The sequence below is a fragment of the Symphalangus syndactylus genome, chromosome 18 (assembly GCF_028878055.3).
Source record: "Symphalangus syndactylus isolate Jambi chromosome 18, NHGRI_mSymSyn1-v2.1_pri, whole genome shotgun sequence".
In the NCBI taxonomy this organism is placed as follows: domain Eukaryota; kingdom Metazoa; phylum Chordata; class Mammalia; order Primates; family Hylobatidae; genus Symphalangus; species Symphalangus syndactylus.
Window position 1 is genome coordinate 105,580,902 of NC_072440.2, and position 13,485 is coordinate 105,594,386.

A 13,485-nucleotide genomic window follows, 5' to 3' on the forward strand; every position below is an offset into this window, starting at 1 on the left:
CAATCACACACAAGCACACACATGCATACATAAGCACACTCACACTACACACACCATGCACCTCCTCACATATCACACACCACACACATCACACACGTGCACTCACACTATACACCACCACACACTGCACACACCACACATACATACACACATACAACATACACCTCCACACTTCATAAACATGTGCACACACACCATGCAACTCCACACACACCACACACAACACACACACATGCACACCTACACTATGTACCTCCACACACACATAACACACACATATACACACATACACACCATGCACCTCCACGCATATCACATACCACACACAGAGCACACGCCCACATGCACACACACACCACACACACCCACAAACACACATGCACCACACCTCCATATATACCATATACACCACACACATGCACACAAACATACCCCTTCACAACCCACATACACACATCCCACACACCCACACCCACACATACCATAAACACACACCACAAACACACCACACACACAAATCCCTCCCCCCATTCTCACCTCACACACACAGAGCTGTCACTTCATCACTAAGAAGAGAAGTTGTGTTTTCTGTACAGCCTTTCCTTTGCACTGTGTGAGTGCCACATCTAGAACTTTCAGACGGGACCCTCAATACCACATAAATCTGTTGACAGATCAGCGGAGCTTACAAAAGAAATCATGATGAAGGGACCAAAGAGATGGATGTATCAGCCAAATTAAACATGCTCGGTGCATCCAGCTTTCCCAGAACGCTGTGCAGTGTGAGCGGGAGAGGCTGTACAGAACCTGGAACGTAGAGTTGGGACAGAGGTGAGTTCCTGAATGGTGTGCATGGATTAGTGAGTAGAGAGCAGAGCCTGAATGGAAGCTTGAGGACCATTAGCCTGAGGAACTGCCCTCTCGGGGCTCTCATGGTGGTGCTTTTCTTGTTGGATGGGAAAATCTACCAAAGGCAGATATGAGAATTAGAGTTTGCTGCTTCCAGCATTTCTTAATTTTCAAGTGAGGTCCATATTCTGAAAGTCTTTGAAAGAGGGGAGGAACTTGCTGGAAAAGTATTATTATTTTTTAATGTTTATTCTAATTTCTTACTAATCATGTGGCTCAAATTCAAGTTTATATGAGCCTCAAATTCAGCATAGATGGTCAGAGGTTCAGATGAAATAAAGTTTTTCAGAGAATGAAGTGTGAATGGGTAGTTTCCTCCATATCTGTACTGTATTAGTTTACTATTGCTGCTGTAATGAATTACTAGAAGCCTAGCAGTTTAAGCAACACAAATGCATTATCTTAGTAGTTCTATAGCATAGAAATAGGGCACTGGTCACACCGGGCTAAAATCAAAGGGTTGCTACAGCTGTGTCCCATTCTGGAGGCTCTGGGGAGAAATCCACTTTCCCACCTTTTCTAGCTGCTAGAAGCCGCCCATATTCCTGGGCTCCTTTGTTTGTCTCCAAAGCCATCAAGCTGCAGCTCTCTGTGCCTTTCTTGGGTAGTCACATTTCCCTCTGCTCTCACCCTCTGTCTCCCTCTTCCACATTTAAGGGCCCTTGGGATTGCAATGGCCTCAACTGGATAGTCCAGAACGACCTCCCTTTTCTAACGTCAGCTGATCTGCATCCTTGATTCCATCTGCAACCGGGATTCTGCTTTGCCGTGTACCAACCTCTTCACAATTTCTGGGGATTAGGACGTGGGCACCTGTGGGAGAGGCATGACTCTATTGACCACATCCATTCTGGAAGTCTACGGGGAGGTGAGCAGATCGAGGCAGAACAGGGCTTTTCAGCAGCTTCCCAGGTCTGGACTGGAGGGCCAGGCTCTCCAGTGACCTGTGCCATTTTGAAACCCATATTGAGTTCATGTTAGTCTTGAATGCTGAGACTTGGCATACATTATCTTGGTTTATTTCACTCACACACTCACATCCACACAAAACAAAAGCGAACAAACCATAAAAGCAGTGTGGGGTGGTTCTTCACAGTCAGAGTCCCAATAGGAAAGGAAGGCCGGTTCCAATCAGGAGTAGTCTTTACCAACGGGCTAAGCTCTGATCTGCTCAGGGGGTGAAGGTTCCAGGTTCTAGAAGCAGCTGGGCTGCCACCACCCAGAAAGGCTGAGGTGAGGACAGATTGTCTCCGTTGTTCAGGAGAGAATGTCCTTTGATGCAGGGTGCCTTGAGAGAACAGTTTCTTTGAAGGAACACATTGAGCCCAAGAACCTTCACAGGGAGGAAGCCAGAAAGCCGAATCCTCAGATGCCACTCTCCTGTTACTCTCATCCATTTAATCCAGCTGGAAGCCAGGGCATGGCTTGGCCTGGAAGCAGAGTGGCCGCGGGCAGGGACCTGGGGGCACACGAGAGGCCTCGGGTACATCTCAGAGATGAGGAAACCCAGGGACAGAGAAGTGAGGTCCATCGCTAAGGTTCAATAGTCAGGGTGTCTGGAGGCTGGGCTTAGGGGCCCAGTGGTTTAATTCCAGAGCGTTGGTCTCTCTGGGATATCACATCAGCCATAGGAGGAGTCCTTTTTTGTGCATCTGTTATAACAATGGGATGGTGACAGAGTGCGGCAGGAAGCAGTCTTCCCCTGGGCAACTGAGAAGGTGCCCAGTGAAAGCCAGAAGCAGAGCGAGAGCTACGGAGCCACGAATGCGGGGAAAGGGCACTTTGGGGAGAATCCCTGCATGGGAAATGCATGTGGCAATCAGCAGAGGCAAAGGAGCCTGTGGGACTCACACTCCCCTGCAGTGATCGGAGCACATTGCAAACAAGGTGACGAAGGACGCCAGTTCTTCGGTTCTGCCTGGCAGCTGCAAGGGCAGGGATCGATGAATGCCCTCAGTTGCTCTGAGCCACAGCGTTCAGGGTGGGGTTGCCTGGGTGGCCAGGCTGAGTGGGCCCAGAAGGGATTTCCTTTCTAGCAATGGCCCTGACTTAAATCTCGGGTGAGCAACTCTAGGAAGGTACCGAATCCACATGACTTTAATTGGCAGCAACCTAGGAAGTGCTTATGATGACTTGGGGCCCTCATATATTTACGATTCTTTAAACAGATTTGAAGCTCCCCAGCAAAACTTCTGCAACTGTACACAGTGTTAATAAAATTGTATTCCGATCACAAATTAAACATGGGTTTGGATGGAAGAGCTCTAAATAATTCTCCATAATGACCTGATTAATTACGAAATGACCTGTTGTGATGTATCTGGATAAATAGCACCTCCAGCTCCTGGAAACTTAACTTTCATCTTGATAAAATTAAAACAATTTAAAAAACTCCTGTACTTCTATGATCATGGATGTCAAATAAAAAATTTCAACATTTCGAATCTGAAAGGCAACATTTAAAATTTTGTGGAAGGACCTTCCTCTTCCAGCTCATTTTATGAGTACATATTCCATAATGAAAAGAAAATGTCATGCTCCCATAACAACAATAATCTTTCTGCATATTTTCTTTTTTCTTGAGCCTGTTTGTTTAGATTGAAGGTGTTTCAAATAAGCTATGTTTGATATGAATATCTGGAAAGATCAATGCAGCTTATCTCCTTGCATTAAAATTCTATATATGTGTTCCCCCTTCTACTGAATAAAGCGATTTAGGCTTTTTCCTAGTGTAATCAATAAAATGAAATCTAAAAAAGAGGAAAAAATTACTAAGATGTCCTTGTTTAGCTGCTGAATGCAGACGACTTTTCTTAAAGCAAGAGAACATTCTTAAAAAGGGATTTCATTGATTTCTAAAAGCAAATGTATGTATTTTTTAAGATGGAAAAAAAATATCATTACCCAGCCAAGCCAATGACACTATAGTGCTATATTATTTATAAGATCATGTATCCATTTATTCTCATGAACAAGGCAAAATATAATCTAAGGTGCTACTGCTCCTTAAGTTAAAAAGGGTGTATACACCAGCATGCATGGGGATTGTCTGAGACTATACAATGCCTGACATCTGTTCTTTCTTAAAAAATAAATTCAATATATTTTAAGATTTCAGCAGCATCAAATGCAAGAATGGCTCATATTTCAAGGTGAAAGCCCTCTGTTGACTAAAGATGCTTCCATTTTTATTGCAATTGTGGTTCTTGCCTTTTTTTTGGTAAACTTTTTCCATCAGAAGCTGGTGCATGGAAGTATTTATAGTTCAGTTTCATTTAACTATGTTCGTTTGTACTGATCTGAGACAGATTTATATGATCATAGATTTCTGGTGTCACTGTTGTATTATTTATATTTCTATAAATTAAGGCCATTATTATCTAAGATGGTCCCTGACAATAGGAGGTGGCCGTCTTAGTCCTGATGAATTCTCTGTGGATTGTACCCTGATGCAGACTAAGAAATCGTTGTCTTTGCTGGAAAAAAGGAGGTCTTGAGTAATAATAATAAGTCACTAATGAAAGACAAAAATTTCAGGGCTATTTGTAGACACTGGTTTTTAATCTTCCTAATGATAGCCCCTGACGATAAATAGATGAGCGGGATAATGTATGACTGAGAATGCCGAGCTTCTCTCCCTCCCCCTGCCTGAGATTAGCCTCTAGGACACATTCACATCATGCATTTTCCATCTTCCTTTTATCTTTGTATTGGAGTGCGACGTCTCCACCAAGCAGTTTTAAGCAAGGGCTTTATGACAGATGGGGTACAGGAAAGGCTTCAGCTCTCTGGCACTAGTAAAACAATCAAACTTAATTGGTGACTTCAGTATAAAACAGTTTATTTGTGACTTAAGGATACTGCAAATTAATAATTAGGTTTAGAGGATGTGTACAGAAGACACTAAGGAAAAATGGTTCTCTCAGACTGCTTTTAAACATCTCTTGATAGAACCAGTCTGGCTGGAAAAGCTTGAATCTTGGTGCTCTCATGCCCTAGTTGTGTGATATTGGTAAGTTGCATAAACTCAGTGAGCCTCAGCTTTTCTATCTGTGAAGTCGGCATGTTGATGTCACAGGGTGAAGAGCTTAGATTCGAAAATAAATTAATATGATTAAATTAAGATTGCTAAAATACATTCATTTACCAGTTGTCTATCTAGCACATAGTAACACAATTAGCTTTTATGAAAACATGAGAATATTTGTCAGTGAAACAATTAGACTTGCCAGCGTAAAAATTGTACTATGTGTTTGTTAACTGTCACTAACAGTTATATCCTGAAAAAAAAATTTCTATATTATCCAAATTGGCTTTCTTTCCTATTTAGGTTAAGCTATGTGAGTGATCATTCATAAACATGCAGCAACACTCTCTGGTATAAATCTTGAAAACATCTCAACCCCGTAAATAAGAAAACCTAATATATTTAGTGTTTATGATTTAGTGTTCTTTAAAGCACACTTACCATTACATGAATTGCAAGCAGAATAGGAGGTGTGTACCCAGTGGGTCAAACGGCTCTGGGTTGAGAAAGCAAAGACTAATGACGGTACAGGTGCTGTTGCCCAGGGAGACACAGAGGCTAAGGGAAAGGTCTGGGCTTTGGTGTGAGGTGTGACTGCATCGTAATCCCAGCTCTGCCTCTAGCAGCCTTGTGCCCCTGGAGCACATGCCAGGCCTGTGATGGATGCCTGCTCTCCCCGGCCTCTCCTCCCCCCCTCCCCACCATCACAGCGCAGCGCCAGAAGGCTCTTGCAGTCCTGTTAGACCCAGAGGAAATTTGAATGTCCTGCAAAGGACGTGCCCAAGAAGCAAGAGGTGAGGGAGATCCCAGGGCCGCCAGAGTGCTGCCTTGTGGACACACCCTCTCCCAGTCCCAGATGTGGCCCCAGACTTTGTCATCTCAGGTGTACCCTAAGCTCAGAGTAAAAAAAATGATAGAAAGGAAAGGGGACCCTGAGTGACAGTCTGTCTCAAAAGAGACAGGTTTAGATTTTTTTGTGGGAATTTGAGAGAAACTAAAATTCGTGTTGAAACATTCTTATTATGGAAAGCTGGACCCCTGCTTGATGCTGGAAACTCATGGTTTTGAGACAGTAGCAGAAGAGACCCCCAGGTGGCCCTGGACTCCTCCTGTCCTTCACAGCTGTGCCCCAGAGCGGCCAAAGAGATGGCCATCTCTCTCATTCAGTCACACCTATGTGTGAAGCATACGAGTGCCTTGGGAAATATGCTGTATGATGATATCTTTTTAAGTATAATTTATTTTCATCTTAACATTCTTCACAGTCTAAGACTTTCCTTCCCTATTAGGTTGTGGGTCAAGATCTGCTAGAATTAACACTCTGGAGGATAAGTTAATATTTAGTCAGAAAAAAATTAGTAGAAAAATGGGTAAAGATATTGTAGGGCTTGCATTTAAGGGTAAGTTTTAGGAGGGTAGATCTATCAGAAGCTAAAAGATAAATCAGGTAAATATTAGTTTCGTAGTCTTATCCTGCTGTATGTGCCTAATCACTGTATAATTTTTTTGTATAAGAATTCATCTGTAGTAGCAGATGTGGAATTTGCCTTGTAAGAACACTCAGGGCCTCATGGATCTTTGTGGGTTAAGGGGAAATGCAGGGATGTCTAGTTAGTAGGGGCTTGGAGGCAAACCATCTGGTTTTCACCTATCTTGTTCAAAAACATAATCTCGCAAAAAATCTGCAAGATATTCCATATCAGGTTGCTGAGAAAGATGCCCTGAGATCCAGCACATGATGCTAGGATAATCTTACAAAGCAATCTGATCATGACACCCCCACCTCACATTGTATACCTCTAGGGCTCAATATTTTTGAGAGAGCCCACTCTTGGTCTCACAAGGCACCCCACTCTCTCCAGAACAGGCTTCAGGTCTCCTCCTGGGGCCATCTGCAGAGAGCACAGTGGGCCTCCTGTTCTTGTCTCTGCCTTGCTATGCCTCCTGCGTCATCCCTGTCTGATCCAGGACTCTGATCTCTGTAGCTCCTGCCCTTGGACTGGCCCTTGGATCTGTCTCTGTCAGCATTTGACCTTTCCAGTGTTTGAAGCTCCACTTGAGTGCCTTAATCCATTTATGGTGCTATAACAAAATATCTGAGACTGGATAATTTATAGGGAATGGAAACTTACTTTCACACAGCCCTGGAAGCTGGGAAGTCCAAGATCATGGTGCTGGATGGTTTGTTTGTCAGGTGAGAGCCCAGTCTCTCTGTTTCCAAGATGGTGCCTTGAATGCTGTGTCTTCACGTGGTGGAAGGCAGAGGGCCAAAGAGGGCTGAATGCTATGTAAAGCCTCTGTTATTAATATAAAGGCCCTCATCCCATTGACAAGAGAGGAGCCCTCGTGACCTAATCATCTCCTAAAGGCCCCACCTCTTAATACTAGTGCATTGGGGTTTAAGTTTCAATAGGAACTTTGGAGGGGACACAAGCATTCCAACCATAGCGTTGGTCAACTAGGCTCTGGCTTGGTTTTATTCCTGAATTTATTAACATCTCATGTTCCTAACCCCTGACATAAACCTCCCCCTGCTCCCAAGGAGAGGAACATTAACTGGGAAGTGTATGGAACAGCTGAAGTAGAAATGAATTCTCCTTTCTAAGTCCTCCTTTCATGAAGATGGTTGTCATTGCTGTTCATGTTGCCTTCGGAGAATAAGGTCCACCGCTGAGATCACGCAAGCTTTCCAGCTACGCTCACGTTGAAGGTTTTCTTTTCTGGTCTGGGGTCCATTTTCATCAAGGAAACTATTTAGGAAGATTGAAAGGAAAATAAAGCCATCTTCAATTTCTCATCTGTGTTTTCTGATTTTATGAATTCTTTCACAGCGTCTTATTCTACTATTTTCTATGATTAGGTTGGAAATTACAGATTGAGAAAAAACCCTGAAGAATTGTGTGACTTTTGTTCAATTATGCATATAGTAATATCAATTGTACAGGCTTTTTTGTTGTTGTTGTTGACAGTAACTTGTTCTGTAGCCAAGGCTGGAGTACAGTGGCACTATCATGGCTCACTGTAGCCTTGAACTCCTGGGCTCAAGTGATCATCCTGCCTAACCCTCCTGAGTAGCTGGGACTACAAGTGCCCACCACCATGCCCAGCTAATTACTTTTCTCTTTCTCTCTCTCTCTTTTTTTTTGGCAGAGACAGGGTTTCACTATGTTGCTCAGGCTGATCTCAAACTCCTGGCCTTCAGCTATTCTTGCGCCTCAGCCTCCCAAAGTGCTGGCATTACAGGAGCAAACCATCATGTTCAGCCCAATGATACATTTTTGTACGTGTTTTAAGTGCATTATTTTTGCATTTTTTATTTTTATTTAATAGTCTGTTTTCCTCAGGGTAAAATGTCAAATGAAATATAATAAGAGCTTTCTCTTTAGGAGAAATATTCTGCACAGGATCCTGAGATGTGAAGTATGAGAACAGCCTTCGACTTAGTCAAGGGGGCCTCTGGTGGGTAGCACCATACAGAGCTCATGGTGAGCACTGAAAAAGCAGTGAATGCCTGAAAACCATACAGAATGTTTTGTGAATGAGCTTCCTTCACCCAGGGGCATATTTCATGGCTTTCATTGGAATTTCAGAGCAATCTGAGACACTCAAAGTTTAAAAACTACTAATCAAATACTTTGTATTTGCAGATGAGGGCTCCAGACTCACAAAAGGTTGAGTGGTGAGTTAATGTCACGGTGGACGTGGGATTCCATATTGTCACTGGACTTGTCAACATGCCGTAGACCTAAAGACGTACCTCTACCAGCAAACGTAGAGGCATTGGGAGTTAGAACAATCTGTGCTATGTCTCCCCATTTTAGCTGGAAAGCGTTGAGCAAGTTCACCTAAAAGCCTTAGTTTTCTTGTTCTGTAAGTGAATATAATAATGATCGCACTCACATCCAAGAGTTGCTGTGACAATCAAAAAATACATGGTGTGTGAAAACAGACATAAGCTTCCAAGTCTCGAGTAAAGATTTCGAATCATTTTGGTAGTTTTCAGACCCATTGAAATATGAGAAAACTGAGGCTCCAAAGGATATGTAACCAAGCCCGTGCATCTTCCAACCCTGAGCCACAATCCTTTGCAGCCAGCGCTAAGCTGTCGCTGTTTATTTAATTCACTTCTATTTCCCCAGGAACTGGTATTGCTCACTTCATTAAAGAGAGCGGAGAAAGGATTCTGGCACACACACACACTTTAACATGTGTTTTTTGTCCTTATCTTATTGACTCAACCTGCAGATATCCCTGCCAGAAATGTCCAATTGTACCTTTGTCTAAAGAAGATTTTATATTGATCTTCATCTAATTAGCTAGTTTGAACTATGGTTTGTGTCATGATTCCTGTCTTGATCTAATTAGCTACTGCAGTTGAAGCAGCATGGATCTGAAATCATAATTGCTGGTGTGCAGAAGGCTTTCTTGTGCAGGTCTATGTGCTACATGGAGGCATTTCTAAGCATTGCAAACCATCAACAGCTTACACTGTGCCTGCTAAATTGGCTCCAAATTCTAGAAATGCCTTTGAATTTGACACCAGAAATAGCCTGGCATTCAAACCTTGGTGCAGTCACATCTAGCTGTGTGACCTTAGGCGACGGCCTTAATCTCTCTAAACCTCATTTTCCTTATCTGCAGAATAGGCAACACTCTGAGGATGAAAGGATGAGATAGCTGTCTGGGGAGCTACATACAGACACAGCACTAGCTTGGTACCCGGGCACATGCGAGGTCAAACCTTCTGTTTTCCTTCCCTTCGTGTGCATTCGAAGGGAACACACACGGCAATTTTGGCTGAGAAAACAGATTTCCTCTTCTCTGTGGCATTTCCCACTAAGACACAGATGTTCTCTTCTCTACTTCCCATTCTGACTTTTTTCCCTCCCTCTCTCCCTTCCTTCCTCCTTGCTTTCCTCCCTCCTTTCCTTCCCTCCCTCCCTTCCTTCTTCCGTTTTCTTATTTCCTTCCTTTGGTTTTGAATTTCATGTGGAATTCCTTGATGTGTATTCACCAAACCTGATCAAGGAAAGCCAGACAGGGGATGGCATGTGGTCCCACTTTGGAGGAGGGTAGAAGTGAGTTATGTCCAAGGCTTAAGAAGAATGAAAGCAAAACCAGAGAACTATTAAAGCCTGCAATTTGAAGAAATGGTAGAAAACCTAAGGCCAAATAGGAGTGTGCCTGTGAACCTCAGTGTGTGCGGTAAGAATGAGCAGGACTCCAGGGGCTGAGGAGGGACAGATGGAGGATGGCTGGGTCTCCCCAGCTCCTTCCTCAAGGCCGTAATTCTCCCCGTGGGGAATTTTAGTGACTTGTAACTTTCTTGGTTGGACAATAATTCCCATGAGTTATTCTGTAGTGTGACCACTTAGCCTGAATTCATTTTCTTTTTTCCTATGCTACTGTTCTGGGGGCCCTGGAGCCTTATAATTCATTAATGGTTAGTGCTGCCTTTGAAATTCAGATTAGCTTTCCTGCAGGTTTACGCTTTAGAGTCTAGAAAGCTTTCTCTTTCTCTTTCTTTTCTTCTTCTTTTTTTTTTTTTTTTTTTTTTTTTTGCCTATACTGCTTTATCATCAGGTCTTGAAGATAGCAGGTTGGCATTTATTGTCTAGCTTTTAAGATGAGTTTTGAACCGTGGTTTACTTTTCCATGGGAGCCTGCAGGCTTTGCATATGTGTGAAGCAATCCCATGTGGTTGTGGAAGCACAGTTTCGAAGCCTGCCGAGCTCTATTCCCGGAGCTCATAGCTATGAATTTGTCAGGAAAGCGCTTATAGTGAGGAAGCTGTCCCATCTCCTTCTGTGGATGTAGGATGAAATTAACTAATTCTGAAGGAATATGAATGTCACAGCTTACCATTATAATCAGGACAAACATTAATATCAGCTTCCTTAATCACCCCAACCTAACTCTAAAGAAAATCTTTGCAGAGTTGAATTTGTGGGATATGACAAATTTGTAAGAACACAAAAACACATAAGTTGACATTTAAAAATTTTTTTAACCATTTTGATACAACTTCATCTGACTTCCAAAATCTTCAGAACTAGGAATGTCGTGGAACCAAATTAAAAGCACAGATATTGCAGCTTGCAGATAAGTCTTCTTTTCAGTAATGTGCTATTTTTGTCTCCTTAAAAAATCACACAGTCTATAAATTTAGAGAGTAGAGTTTATTTCTTGTAAAGGGTTATAGCCTGCAAGGTTGCATCCCGCACGCTGGGAAGTGTAGCTTCTAGGAAAGACCAGAGACAGGCACTTCGGAGGAGAAGAGGTTGGGACAGGAGCTTTAAGCCAAACTGGTTGGCTAACATACATATTCAACAGGTTAAAGGAAGGGCCATGAGTATTCATGAAGGTAGTCCTAATGCATTCACACCAAATAAACATGCATGTTACATACAAGCCACGTTTACCTTGGGGTGTAGACTTAATATTTAAATGTATTTTAATTAGACCTCATATGTTGAAAGGTCATTTCAGGACACAAAGGCATTTAAGTGGGCAGCCTCTGTAAACCAGCCAGAACTAGCCCATAGTCGGTGGTCTTCTTATCAGAAGAAAGTGATTTAAATCAGTCTCCGGTCCAACAAAAGCCGGAGTTACAGCAGGTGGAACAGGGGTCTCAGTGTCTTATGGCTGGGGAGCTGCAGCTGCTTCAACATGGCTTATCTCGAGTCCAGTGATTGTTTAGCTGTTGGAGAAAAAGAAAAAAAAACCTGTGGCAGTTGGAACAGACTTTATGCTTTACGTCTGTGTGCCTGACTTAACCCTTGCCTGGCATGGCTTGTTTATATTGATATCTTATAGTCTCAAAGAGTTTGTTCTTTCAGTCTTTTGGTCTCTATTTTGAAATTAACACTGATCGGTTTGGGGTTCAAACTGCAAAATGGAGGGGGTATAATGAGGTGTGTCCAGCTTCCTGTCTAGTCATGGATGTGAATTCACCTTCAAGGTTTCTCTGGGGTCCCATTGGCAAATAGGGGATCTGTTCAGTCAGTTGTGGGGGGTTAGGATTATATTTTTATATATACTTTATATATAATATAATACATATTTTATATTAGATTTCTATTATCTCTACAAGCTGCCATATGGCTCAATGGCATCTTCTGAAAAGCCTTCTTATTGCAAAGTTAGTAAGGAGTGGAATTTGGGGAGTGAGGCACAGCTCACTTGCCTCAAATACCTTTACACACTGGAAATCACCACCATGAATTTCCTTCATTTTGCTGATTTTGTGTCTCCAGGAGGAACAGGCATGTCAGCACATTAGAACCCATGGGCCATCAAATTCATAAGGATGAGGGCTCAAGATGGCAGAAAGAGTTTAATGGCCAAACTGTCTCCCACCCCGAACTTTGTGAAATGACAAAAGTGTGGTATTTAAAAAGAACATATTAACTCCGGGAAATAAGAAAAAAATGGTCTTTAGTTGTAGATTGTCTGAAAGTTTGAAAAACTCTAGAAACTAGAGAAAAGAAGGGACTGTATAAATAAGAGGCAGAAAACCACAGTCAAAAACACACAGCCCCTGGCTCCTGGTATGCCTTTGATTGCAAACATTCCTGCACTTCACTGCAGGCTCTTGGGGTGGGGTGTGTACTCTCCTCACGCTTGTGTCTTCATTTCTTAGCCCTTCACCTCCACAGCCCTCCACAGTGCTTGGAAGTTAAAGTGAATAAACACTTTCTCAAAATTTGTCCAAAGCTCTCCTGAATATTTACCTTAATCCTTTCTCCCTGGAAACTGTGTAGTGGGTTTTGCCCTAAATTTAGCTTAGGTTTAAAAAAGTCTAGTCATGCATCTGTACTTTCTTAAGAATTTTCTTTTCTCTTTTCTTTCTTTCTTTTTTATTTTTTGAGACAGGGTCTCCCTCTGTAGCCCAGGCTGGAATGCAGTGGCGTGATCTTGGGTCACTGCAACCTCCCCCTTCCAGGTTCAAGCGATTCTCCTGCTTCAGCCTCCTGAGTAGCTGGGATTATAGGCACGCACTATCACAGCCTGGCTAATTTTTGTATTTTTAGTAGAGATGGGGTTTCACCATATTGGTCAGGCTGGTCTCAAACTCCTAACCTCAGGTGATCCATCCACGTTGGCCTCCCAAAGTTTTGGGATTAAAGGTGTGAGCCACCATGCCAGCCTACTTTCCTAAGAATTTCCTAAAATTCTTTTTTCTTGTACTGGCTGTTGGAACTTTGGGTGTGATAAGTTATTTAGAACCTGAAAGCTAATACAGATATGCAATACAGAGGGCTAGTTATAATGGATGTGAAGCTCTCTTTGAAACAGATATCAATAATTTCTATTTTGCAAAATAATCTGACATGTTTCCTTGATTCCAGGATCTATGTAAGTTTTGCAAAATGCATCCCTGGTGTTCAAAAGGCAACCAAATTACCTGCACTAGTTGCATACTTACTGCATGATTGATAAAGTGCTAGTTGGGCAAACAAAACTTAACTACTGGTAAATGAAGATGAGTCTGCTCATCTGCTCTAACTGCAGACTAGAAGTTCCACAGCACATTTCAATATCAAAGT